Genomic DNA, 14,346 nt, shown 5'->3' with positions numbered 1-14,346 from the left:
TGGATAATCTCTGTAAGTCTAGGATGGATAAATATCCCCAAACAGGAATTATCCTTCACTTGCAATACTTGCAATATACCACAATGCACAATGAAGCCAACAAATTAACAAACAAAATAACAACAAGAACATTTTGGTGAAGTTTACTTTAAATCATCCTAGCATTAAGGTAAATCATTTCTAATGTTCAATATTGAAACATGTACAGTCATACAAATAAGTAAAATTTGTGCTGAGAGATCAGCCCCCACATACAGTGTGCTTTTTTTTATATATATAGTTTTGGTACTATTATCGCAAGTATGTGGTAAACTTTCACAACTCTTAGTCCAAAGCTCGAAGCAGATCATAAAAAGGGTATATTTTCAAATATGGAATCACATGTTCAATTGACTAAGTACAACACACAAAATTACACAGCAACTTTTTCACCACACCTAATCAGTATGTCATCAAAGAAATACCTTTCATATGAAGTAATTGTCTTTTACAATGCAATGCTCCCAATACTTTTGATATGCTTATCTTCTGATTTGCATAAATACATTTGACCAACACTTAATCCAACTGATCTTAATGGTAAATCACTGAACCGTGTGGTAAATCTATAGATTTGAAATTGGTTTGTCAGCAATATAAAATGTGTGTTCGTATGAACATCTGAATTACATGTAACCAAATACTCATTATTGCTGATTGATTTCATCTCGTAAGTGGTCACCCAATAAAAGATGGCGTATAAACACTGGCAATTTTTTCAAAAATGGATCAGGATAGACAGCAAGGAAGAGGAAGAGCTGTTGGACAAGGGGTCCATCAGAGAGGTGGGCATGAGCAATAACAGAGAGGTCAGAGAGGTGGTCAGAGCCTGTCGAATGGTTGGTCGTCAGAGACATGGAGGCAGAACTATTGTCTCTAATGAAGCTATCGTCGTTGATCATGTGGTGAACCGAGGCCTTACTATGGCAGAGGCTGCCAGGTTACTTGAGCCAAATCTAAATAGATCAACTGTCAATTGAATCATTCACACTTTTCAGCAAGGAAACCAGTAAGTCTGGAGGATGTATACTATGCTTTACCTTTAGATTTACAGTACTGTAAATTGTAATGCATGTATATTCATCTTCAAATTCAAATTCATTCACCATGTTACAGTATTCTTACAGTATGATCTATCGACAGTATATTCTTCTCTATGCTAAGAACTGACAGAAAACCCCACAGTTGTGGCTGTGGCCGTGTGCTGACTGACCAGCAGGAGCTGGCAGTGGTGGAAATGATGCAGGCCAGGAATGATATACTGCTATCAGAAATAAAGCAGGCAATTGAGGAGAACAATAACAATAACACCTTTGCCAGTGTGGCATCCATCAGCCTACCAACAGTAGCCCGGCTTATGAAGAGGCAGCAGCTATCAATGAAACAAATATACCTAATGGCTTTTGAGAGAAACAATGACAAGATGAAACAGTTAAGGGCTGAATATTTTCAGGTACAGCAATATACTGTATTACTGTTACTATTTGATGCATCACCTACTTATGTATGTTAAAACTACACTGTAAAAAGAACTAACTGAAACATATTTTTTAGAGGGTGATGCCGATGCTGATGTGAACCATAATTTGTGAATGTCAACCATTATTGGTTTACAGTGCAGAATGATTCACCCCACATTAATGGCCAACATTGTGTTTTAACAGCACTAGTGACTGTCACAGTCACAGTGAGTATTTATAGAGGTAATAATAATGCAAAATACAAACAAACACAAAATTAAGGCTCCCTCCCCCCTCAGGACTCTGTCATAGGGCTTTATCACACATAACATTTTTACATGTTACAGTAGGAAAAATACAGTAAAAGTAAATGGCAAATCAATGAAGGCAGAATTCTGTTTAGCTTCTTCAGTTTCAGGTCCTGGTTTTGTTTATGCTGGCTCACTGTCGTGACTTACTGGGACACTTGAGTAGAACAACGCCGTTGTTAATGTTGTTAGTAATGTCTGTGCTTTTCCAACTACAACAAGTCAAAATGTCTGCTGTGACACATGTCTTTACTGTCCACTGGTCAGACCTGTTCAGTTTTCCAGTCCATTACTCAGTCTCCTGCAAAGCTTTTAGTTGACTTAGTTCAGTCATTAGCTCCCCACTATAAACAGAAGACTGTTCATCCTCCTTGTTTGCCAGATCATTAATGATGCAACATAACCATTGTGTTCCTTGTGTTCCTGCTGTTTCCGCCTGTTTCCAGTTTAGACCAGTATCCAACCATGTCATCCTTTCTGGGTAACTGCCTCAAATAAACACTTATTCCTACTCTCCATGTGTGCCTGCATTAACAGCAGCTTGCCAGCATCTCTGAGCTGTGACAGATCATATGAAATGGCCTCTCATTGGACTGAAAAACATTTTGGGATGTTGCTTTTTGACAATCCTGCAGACGTTTTGATTACATACATGATCCATTACAATGCATGACAATAGGGTATGAAATAACTTCTCTAAACGTATCTTCCATAACCCTTACTTAAATCTCTCAGCATTGCTACTAAACTTTGACAATAAGCCAACACTGATTCATTTACAACTGCTTTACTTAGAAATTAATCTATAAAACGAAAGAAAAATTATGAAACAGACAGCTGGGTTAGCAGTAGGACACTAATAGATTTTGTTGGCAAAAATGACTTTTTTAATTAAAATGTCAAGAACTTAATTTTCCACAATGTGAACATGTGTCATTTAATACAACACAAGAATAGTAAAGTAAACTTTTTAAAACCCCGAACCTTTCCCATGATAGATATTTGTAATGAAAACGTCGGCCTTACAATGTTAGTCGAGTGATTCGATACACATACTGTCTCAACAGCTGCACCCACGTGTTCTCGTGCTGTACAAAAGCTTTTCATGTTGAATATTTTGGTTTCTAGTCGATCTAATGTGTGTGCCATTATGATAGATACTGTGCTAACTTCAGCATGTGTCTGTCCAAATGTAGCCACACCCATCACCCTGAACTAACTCTGTTGAGACAGGTGTCCTGAACACAGAGTGGATCCAGGCTGATGTGAAACAGAGGCAGAATCGGCACCATGCAGAGATGAAAGACAAAGCTTTCATCTTCATTGCTGGGCCTCACACGGCAACCAGGTAGACACCGCAAGATGTTTAGGTATGTTAATCTCCCATTTCAACCTATTTTATGTATAGTATGTATCGTACTGTCAGTCGTTCATTCAGTCCACAATTAAGTAAGCCTGACTTTTCATCTGGTGAAAATTATTCAGTGAAATATATCAACATCTACACAATGGATTGTAATAGGTAATAGGTCATCTACAGGCTACTTTCTGTTTACTGGTAATAGCAAATGCTAGCATGCTAAATTAGGATGGTAAATATGGTAAACATTTTATTTACTTTGCGTCAGCATGTTACCACTTGTATGACTGTAGACTCTGCACAGGGTGACCACACGTTCTATTTTTGTTTTGTTTTGTTTGTGGAAGGTAAAAAATTTAGTCCAAACGGGATTTCTAAATTGCCCAAAATGTCCAAGATTCTGCTTTTGCTTTCTACAGTCTGCATTTATTGTAGTCATTTTCGCATTGCTTTGACCAGTACCGGCACTATTACATTTAACTTTTTAGCAGGACTTTTTCTTGCGTACTGGCACCGGTAGGTTACACTTGTCTGCCCTTGTCTGTGCTTTTTTTTATCCAAGCGTGTGCATAAACTTGCTCACAAGAACAACATACCATAATGAAACTGCTGAAACTGGCATTAATGCTAGTGGTAAGCTATATTATTATTATTATTAATTAAAACTAATACACTAATATTGGCCCTAATCAAATCATAACCCATACACATTGTCTCATTGCCACCAATTACTTGAATCCCCACCCAGCCCCAACCTTTGACCCACTGTGGGTGTCTGTCTGCCTCCTGCCCACTCTGTCTCTTTTTTGAAAACCAAAATATGGTCACCCTAGTTTAAATCAGCAACATAGCCGTAAGTGTATCTCCATGACACTGAGTGAAGCTGTATGGGTGCAGTTTACTGGAGAAGGAAAGGCTACATTGCTGTATTTTTGCATTTAGGTTGTTAAGGTTCACAATGTTTAAAGTTCAAGGAGGTCTAAACTCCTGGAAGTCAAACTGCTGATTTGACAAAGATATTACATCATGTTGAAAAACATGTGTTTTGCATAATTCCTCTGAATAATTGAAGGCACCTGTACTTTTGTTGTTTCTTTTTTACATGTGAAGCACAACTACAATTCAAAGTTTAAAGATTGCAATTGTGTTCTGCACTTGCATCCATTTCTACAGCTGTACAGATGTTTACATAGCAGTTACACTGGAGGACAAGTGTTCTGTTACTCTAATGTGCCTTTGTAACAGCAGCTGATGGAAACCTACTGTAGGCCTACATAAAATGATTCTCATGTGGGTTTTTTCCGCTCTGCAAGACTTCCAGCAGACAAACCGCTGTTATTGAGCAATGCCCCATCCATCAACACGTTGCTCAACAGGCCATCGGCCACAACTCAGACACCCTGGTGGTACAGAGAATAGACTATTAGAGACAATCTGCATTCTTGACCTTCTCCCTGAGCTTTTTCTCCACTCCCTCTTTCTGACTTTTTATTCCGTTCTCTCGTCTTCCTCCATTTTTCTGTTTTCTTCTTTCATCTTTCTCAGTCCTTTTCACACAGTCCTGTACACACACACACAAAACAGTCACACATGATTTGAAAGTCTTGTTCATGAAGTGTTACTGCTTCGCCCGAATAATGCTCAGCAAAAAACCTCTGTTAGAAAATCTGTTTTTAGCATTTGGGGCTGCCTCATCTCTCATGTTTCTACAGAAATATTGTGAAGTTCTGTTTTCACTTCTCTTATTTCACATGATGTGAAAGTAGTCCAGTGGTGATGCTTTAAAAAAACCTCACTATACTTATATTAGTGTATAACAGTATACTTTTCTTGAACTGTTTCATTTAATCATTATTTCTCTCTCTCTCTCTCTCTCTCTCTCTCTCTCTCTCTGCGGATATTGTTATAAAACTGTGTCTGGAATATTAATTGATGTTTGCATTATACCAAACACAACATCTTGGCAGATGCTGTGGTGTAAACTTAACTGCAACACGTGCACAGATGATAAACTGTGTGATGATATGGTTAAGTATGTGACCTGCTAATACACCTCCCACAAAGCAGGATAAAAGATTTGGTACTTGCAATTTCATGAGAAATATTGTTTTACAACAACTGAATTAATGACAAATTCAGTTACATATATTTTCAATTATCATTTCATTTCATTTACTCATTTAGCTGATGCTTTTATCCAATGCGACTTACAATTGCTATACATGTCAGAGGTCGCACGCCTCTGGAGCAACCAGGGGTTAAGTGTCTTGTTCATATTTTCCCTGATTCCTTATGCAGTGAGTAATAAACTTTTTTTTTTCTTAACCAAAACACAAATGGAAAAATGCTTAATCATATCAATTAAAATTTATTTTAAAACTTAAAATTTTGATGGAATCCAGGATCAAATCATTTTTATTTGTAATTTTGTCTCCGACTATAAGCTGCAGTCAGCTGACTTTGCTGCAGAAGGCCAATCCTATGAAATCAACAACCCAAAAACAAATAAAAAAAAAAATGTGTATCACTTCTCTTGTAATTCATTCAGCAGTGTCTGTGCAATTTACCTACATGAAATAACAAATCGACCAACTTCATTGTCATTGTCTGTCCTCTGCGCCAAACACAGTGGAAAAGTTGTTTTTTTAAAATAACAACACCCAAGTATTGTTAGTACAAAAGGGAAGTGTATATCAGAAGCATTAAATGGTCTCACTTTTGTTTATACAAAATCTGAATCCTCATTGTACACTGAAAGAAAAGCTGGTGTTTGTACACAGCCGCTTTATCTGTTTTAAGGACTAAACTTGATAAAAAGATAGTTGCAACTCCTGAAGGTGGAGTTGCAACTATTTTGATTGCTGCAACTCCACCTCAAGGCTGGAGGAATGTGAGCATTAATATGACTAAAGAGAGTGTATTTATTTATTATTTATATTATTAGGCTAACATATTCTTCATAACCGAGACAGATTTCAGTAAGATAAAATATATCATAATCTGATAGTAAATCTTCAGATGACAGAGATCTGTTGTCAGAATCCACTTTTATTTATTCCTTTAAGCAGTGTAGTTGGGATGTTTTTATAGCTGTTTCTAAGGATCCTGAGTCTGAAGATAAATCAGAACCTGTTGAGGGTAATTTCTCAAACACCTGGTAATTTTCCTAGTTGATCAAAATTTCGTTCTTCGTTTTTTTGTTCATGGGAAGCTGCAGAGCTCTCTAAACAAAAGCCAAGTTAATCTGATGGGGCAACACTTAAGCGCTTGTAGTTGTGTGTGTGCGCATAGTATGTACTAGTGACATTAGTCCTCTAAAAGTGAAACCTCAGTAGAAAACATTTCCAGTATGTGTCAATCCCAGAATAATAAAGTGTTTGTGTGTGTGTGTGTGTGTGTGTGTGTGTGTGTGTGTGTGTGTGTCGCCGCAGGGTTGTAGATTTTGTGGTTGAGACCCCAGACTGTCAAAATATTCCATCCTGTGTTATTTGATTAAGTGTGTCTGAGAACATCTCAGACAAATTTCTGTTCTCACGACTCGTTTCCCCTCAATCGCAAATCTGCTGCTTATGTCACTTTTTTATCCCTAAGATGAAATAACAAGAAGCATTTTTTTAGTGCTGGGCAACCATTAAAATTTTTAATCGCGATTAATCGCATGATTTTGTGCGATAGTTATGCACTTTTTACCAGCAGTATTCCCTTTACACAGCATACACAGCAATAAAATATTTCTTGTAAATCTCAACTTAAACATTACTGTAATCAAATCAAATCAAACCAAAGCCATTTGCCACTGCCAGGGCATAGCTTGTTAAAAGAAGTTACCATCAGATTCCAGAGCCACGATCATAACATCATAACAGGCACCTTCTGTGCAACAGGTTAACATATATAAATCTGTTTTCTTTTCAGAACATGTATTAGCAGAAACATTTTTCTTTTGTCGGGGAGCAGGATAAAGAGTCTATGTTCAGTAACAAGTGTCTCTGTCAGAGTGAGGTGAAGTGCTCGCCTCACACGCCCGCCCGCTGCTGAAGTTGAAATGTCTTGAACTTTTTGTACGTGACGCAGAGGTCAAATCATTGGAAGAGAGACTGATCCTCGTTGTTTGTGAGTTTCCAGAATCTATTACTGTTTACTAAATAGGACATCAACAGGAGGGAATTCGCATGGCAGACCATCCCCACAAAACTAGATGGAGGCCTATCAGCTAAAGTTATGTAGCCTATAATTTTAACTCAAGTTAAATAGGCTACAGCTGTGTAGTGCACAGAAGCCGTTGCCATGGTTATTATCCATAGAGCGCTTGTCTCCCTTTCTGATCACCGGAGCAAAGACCACCCCGCGGGGCCAAACGACTATGTTGCAATTTGAAGAACATTCATAAGACCGACATCTTCCCAAATACTAATCAGCATACAGTGTGTAGCTATCTTCGCTATGGCATTTGATCGATTGTCTTGCTTTTGTTTATCTACTTCTTCCATACGCTGCATCCAGCGTAGTCTGCCAAAGCCTCTCTTCGGGTGGGTGACTTGCAGGCTGATCAACATCCCACCCCTCTGTGACCCATGGTTTGAGTGTATGTGTGTTCAAAGCCAGTGAGCAATAGACTTTCAAAATAATAATAATAAAAACTGCGTTAACGTGCGATAAAATAATTCTTGGCTTTAATTAATTAAAGCATTAATGCGATAATAATGTGTTAACGTGCCCTGCCCTACTTTTTTGTTCTTAAATATTACTAAGCAAGACATTTGCTTGGATCTTTTGATCTTTGATCTTTGACTTCTGCTGCTTTGTCTCCCCATCAGTCTGCTCCCCTCCACTAAGCTGATTTACACCAAATATTACTCTCTTAGTCTCAACAGAGAGAATCTTACTGTATGACTCTATTAATCTCTTTTAATATGTAGCCTACTCCATTTTCCTGTTGTCTCAGTGAAGAAAATGCCAACCAAAGCAGACTGCTCTCTTTGAATGAAAAGTAATAAATTAAAGCCCACATCTTCACTGATCTGCATTAAATCACTGTTAAGCTGAAATGTTCCCTTCTTCAGCATTTGACAGAAAAGACAGATTATCTAGAGCTAAATTGCAACCATATCACCATCTACAGTACTGTACTGTCAAAATACAAAATAGCCTCCAGTCTGCAGCCCTTAGTCCGAGATAAAGACAACTGATTCACTTTTTCTGAGCCATCTTCTGGGAAGAAGAAATTGTCCATATCTCTTTCTAAAGAAAAACTACTCAAACAATGATATAATGTGTACCTAGTATTATATCTGATTGTCTGAGACAGCATCATAGCTGGATGCAAGCCTAGAAATAGTTCTAGATGATGTGTTTATGTCCAGTACTGTAGCTGTTGGTATCTAAGGGGAATGTGGATAAACATTTGTTTGCAATAAATCTCCCATAGATTATAATTTGTATAAAAACTGAGGAAACTGTGAAATGTGCTGCTGCTGCTGCTATGTAAACTGCTTGTGTGCTCTAAGAAACAAAGGATGTTGTCGAGATGAGGTGAAACTTTAAAACCAACAAACCAAACCAAAGTGACTTTAAGCAAGACATAGAAGCACAACCTGCTTCTGCTCTGATGAACTAATCCTGCTCACTGAGGAAATACAAGCTGGACTTGGTGTCAGCAGCTGATTTGTAAATGGTGCTATTCTGGTTCCATTATAACCGACTTCAGCGCTTGGCGGGTGTTTATGCTTTGATAGCTGCTGTTTCCTATTTTGATGCAGACAAGGGAAATGCTGGTGGAAGCTCTCACTTTCAACTTTTCTAAAACCCCATTGGTTTAAAGACCCTTAAGCCTTCCTGTGTGAGTCACAGAGCAAAGCCTGATAGAAGTGAAGATGAGGGATTTGTAATGTATAACAGGATGTCATCAGCGTAAAGACAAATTTTATGGTGGTGTGACTTTGATTGGATGTCTGCAATGTCTGTGAGGATATATTCAGTTGTCTTGGTAAGTATGTTGCTTATTACATATTTGGTTTTTGGGAGTTCCTTCATTATTGAATCGTTAAGCACTTGAGAGGCCAGAAGGTCCAATCTCTTCATCTCTTTTTGGAGGTTGTGTTCTTCTGCAATTTTGTTTTTCTTTTTGTATGAACACTTTAGTCTTTGCAGTTTCCAATGGCGTGTACATGCTGCTATTCAAAGAGTGTTAATGGTTTTGATAAAGGATGCCCATTCTTATTGGTAATGAGATCTTGAAGCACCATCTTGGGGGAGGATGTAGTTGGAGTTCTGCTGAGAAAGTGATGACAACGATCAATATGTAATTCTATTACTATGTGAAAATCATCACCTAGTATATGCGAGTCAGGAATATTAGTGAGTGCTGAGAATAAAGAGAAGAGTAGAGTTAGGGTAGTAGATATTTGCTAAAGTTAAAATTTGTGATAATGATACTGTTTAACGAGCCTCGGGATCAGTCATAGTTAAATAATAGGTAAGATAAATGTTCTTACAGGTATAAAATGGAGATGCATTGCTTTTTTGGAACTATATGTGGAGTGGTACACCTTGCCAATCCATCTGGCTGTAATTTTCAGAGATTCTGCTTCTGTAAGATGAGTTTACTGTAGAAAGCGGATGTCAGATCTTAGTTTATTTTTGTGGTTTTGCAGAAGAGCTAATTCCTCTTATGTTCTATGGTGTTATTTTTACTGGTAATACCATGGGATTGTTACTGTAACAAGTGGTATTGAATTACACGATGTACAGTGAGGATGCAAGCAGGTTATGGTTGGTTATGGTATGGAGTGTGAAAACATATGGCAAAAACAAAATAAGCATGTAACACAAACAGAAACATACAAACAGGGGTACAGAACATTGTTGTAATTGGGGATTGATGGTAGAAATGAAAGGTCATGTGAAGGCTCAACTGTTTATAGGAGGACTGGAGTGGAATTGTAATATTGAGGCAGTTGATCCGTTGCTATAACATCTTTGGATTTGTTTACATAAGCATTAAGCAAAACAGATAAGGCGGAAGATGACTCTAATGGGGTAATGGATAGATACTGGGCAATAAAAGTAAAAGTTCTAAATAAAGAGGCAAGTCAAGATGAGGTCAGAGTGAAGTAGAGTAATAGAGAGAAACAGCAATAAAAAAAGGAGAAAAAGTAAGTAATAAAAACAAGTAATAATTATAATACCAATATACACATGTATACATAAATACACTGATTTGCAGGCTATATACATACATATCTACACATACTCTATATATACACACATACATACATACTGTACATATATACATGCTTGGATTGTTTTCTTAACTTCTTCCCTCAGGAGCTACACATTTAGCTATTACACCATTAGGATTAGAGTCATTAGACAGTTCTGTTTTCAGCAGCTCTTTCATAGTCGTTGTCCCGACAGGGTAATAGTCACTGTAGCCAGTTGGTGATATTTGGGTCCTTGAATAATTTATTGTCGATGGACATTTGATCGATTGTTTTGGTAGATGGGAAAAATAACTCGTTGCGTTGCTACATAATCAGAGGTGGGAACTGTTCGTTTATCTTAAACGGTTTACTTTTGAGCCTTCCCAGAGTTATTTAATGATGACTAGCTCATGATTAAATTATTATTGATTGACATTATAACATATCGGACCCCTGGTCCGGTATGTTATAATCCCCCCCACCAAAAAAACTACTAACATCTACAGACAGAACAATATCAGTCCCCTATAAACAGTCCAAAACCCAACGAATAGAGTATAAAGTCCTTCATAGAACCCACATCCCCACTTACAAACTCTATGTCATGGGCTTCAGCCAAAGTAACACATGTTCACATTATTTCCATGCCCTCAGTCCTTTCAGCCCAGTTTATCTGGTCCTCTCTTGTCTGTTTGATCCTATCTTGTCTCTCTTGTTTGTCTTGTCTGTCTAATGCCTTTACTCTTTATATGGAAATGTGCATATTTTTTAAAAAAATATAGACATAGTGCTACAAAGAACTGATCAGCATTGCTGACCAATGTGTTAACTGTTTTGTAACTCCCTACAAATAAATGTGTTGCATCAGTTTGGGCCAAGCGCTTCATTGAGGACTTGTAACACTGACAATGATTACAGAAGAGGATCATACTCAATAACAAGAACTGTCATTAATTTATTGATTCAATAAAGTTGGAAAATAAGATGATAACCAAAAAAAGAGCAGAGTTTGTAGGAGCTACCGGCCGCAGTATCTGCGTACAGAGCTGTTGCCATAGTCAGACATCATTCAATGATGTTTCAGCAACGCCAGACTAGATATAAATAAATGTCAAGGAGCACAAAGTAATTTGGCAGATAATATCACTTTGAAGTTATGTAGACTGCATGTGCATCACAAATACTGTTCTACAGAGACCAATGAACTCATCCGTTGTATCTGTGGAGGTTTGTTAATTTACAGCTACAAACAAAAATGTTGAAGGCGCTTTGAAAGATGCATACAAATTAGTTGAATAAATTATGTACATTCACTTTATTATACAATCAAGCGATTCTGGGGGGTTTAAATGATATCTGCAAAACTACAAACTTAATCTACAACAAACCGGAACAAGCACAGATAAAAAAACAGCCAATTTAATCTTGACCTCTGGTAAAAGATAGTGTATTGGCCTGATTAGTCAACACAGAACCTAATGAGTAAACATACTGTTAATGCTTTTCAGGTAGGGTAATTGTAGTGTGGAGAAGAGTGCAAAGTGGAGGAGTAGAGTCAGCTCCTGAACCAATAATTCCAAGTACTCCCTGCACTGTGCATGCCCTTTAGGAGAGATATAAGATAAACTACAATTACCTTCTAAATGGCAACACACTAGTACTATAGTTATCTTCTATTTTTGAAAAGGGTTAGTGTTGTCCTGGGAAGCCCTAGTGCAGCCTCATCGCCCCCCTTGTGTGTCACACATGCCCTAAAGGTTGGTGTTTATTGTGTTAAAGTTTATGGCATGGTATGTCTCGCACTCTTCCTTTACACTGTATGGGATTTTCAGCTTGTGGTTGAGACTTGTTTTACAACAAATCTTTACCAAGAGCAAATTCTCTTCATCTGTTTGTGTGCGACTGCTGTAAAAAATTGCCTTTGTCGGTAAACCCCAATATGGAGTAGCCTTAATGGATACTTTTTATTGTTTGGTAAATGGTCTGTACTTGTATACCGCCTCTTGTAATCTTTCCGACCACTCACAGCGCTACACATTCACCTATTCACACAATGAATGGCAGAGGCTAAGGTGCCAACTGCCATTAGAAACGGATCAGGAACAATATGGGGTTTAGTATCTTGCAGGGATACTTCAACATGCAGACTAGGGAAGCTGGGGATTGAACCACCGGCCTTCTAATAAGTGGATGACTGCTCTAACCGCTGAGCCACAGCTGCCCTTTGGCCGGTCAGTTTGTTTAATTCATATCATATTTATTTACAGTCTGTGATTTATAAATACTGTAACTGGTTGCGCACAACACTATTTTTTTCTAGTAGAGCAGTTGATATTACGTAACTCATAAAAATGAAAAAAGGTCAAAAACTGGGCATCTGAAGTTAACCTTTTAAATCTGTTTAGGCTATACTATGTCAAATGATCAGTCTTCCTACAAACCTCCTGACCATCTTTGACATTCATGTTTTGGTATATTATGAGGGGCTCCAGGGTCTATAGCCCTTCATCCTAAACTGAGGTGTTGGCAAACAGTAGGCCATCGTGACCACAATACCAACGTGACCCTAACCTCGCTCACTGCCTGCTGTTCATTGAATAAACACTGGAATCTTCCTCCTTGGCTTTGATCTCGGTCTCCTCACCTCCTCTTCCCTTCAAAAACAAAACACACATGATCACTCTTATACCTTTATCTACAATTCATTCATTGCATATGGTGAAGTGTTGTAACTGACTTTTGTACACTTTCCGTAACTTGACATATTTCTGTTTCACTCAGTGACTTCTCAAGTTTCCCAGAATGCCTTTCAAACATTCCCGAAAATGGGCCTGAATCTGCTGAATTTGACTTCAGTTATATGTGTGGTGTAGAGACAGGCTGCTGTAAGAGAAGAGATTGATATCTCTGCCTCTCTAGAAGATCAGAGATTACAGTATGTGTCTGTAATTATCCCCCATGGTTTATATTCATATGATTTCTTTGTAGTCTCATTTCAGAGTAATTATTTGAAGTGGGTCAAGATCAGTACAATCTTCAAATAATATAGCCGCAAGCGGCAAAGATCGGGGTCCAGGCAATATTTGACATTTGCAGTGTAAAACACCAGATGAAGATGATTTAAGAGATCAAAATGACAAAAGAATTTGGACTCTAAGCCAAGCTGTTTTTGAGATAATTACAGAAACGCAAACTTTATTATTACAGCATCGCCTTGAGGTCAATGAGTGTCATTATGTGTGCCTGAGTAGCGGGTGGAATTTTCAACTCACCTGCCAATATTTCCCTTTCCAAGTTTTATGGAGAGAAAAAAAAAAAGACATTTTCACAGGATCCACAATGTTCTGTTTATGTAAAATTCTGACAAAAAAAAACGCATCATTCTGCACGTTTTGGGTGTATGGTCAAATATTTAGGTGACGTTTGAAGCAACACCAAGCAAAAAAAATGTTTAGACTGTACAAATTACTGCAAGAATACGAATATCACTGTGGACTCACTGTTTGACTGATCTGAAAACCCTTCGAAACACCTGGTCTATCATCTAGAGAGTGTCGGTGTCACGTTTGGTAGCATTTGAAAGAGGACTTGAGATATAGATGTTGATTGATCTAGCACATTCTGAAAAATATAGTGATTGACTTCTGAATTGACCTCAATTGGACTGAGGCAAACATTTTTCACATATCAGTGGATGTGCTGAAAAAACGTCAGCTTTCTGGGACGTGCCACATCTGTATAAAATATTTCAACCTCCGTTGAACAGATAAAGGCTGTATTAAAAAAAAAAAAAATCTTGACCCATGTCCTCTCTTGCAGTCCCTATATTTCTCTTTCAAAATATAGGTGAACTGTTTTTAGCTATTTATTTATAGAGACAGAAAGGAGGTGTCACACCTGGGATCTTCACACCAGCCTCCTGCTGCAGGTCCCCCAGCAAACTGAAAGCTATTGATTACTGTGCACAATCCACATTA

The sequence above is a fragment of the Micropterus dolomieu genome, linkage group LG17 (assembly GCF_021292245.1).
Source record: "Micropterus dolomieu isolate WLL.071019.BEF.003 ecotype Adirondacks linkage group LG17, ASM2129224v1, whole genome shotgun sequence".
In the NCBI taxonomy this organism is placed as follows: domain Eukaryota; kingdom Metazoa; phylum Chordata; class Actinopteri; order Centrarchiformes; family Centrarchidae; genus Micropterus; species Micropterus dolomieu.
Note: the sequence above shows the minus strand (reverse complement) of the source record.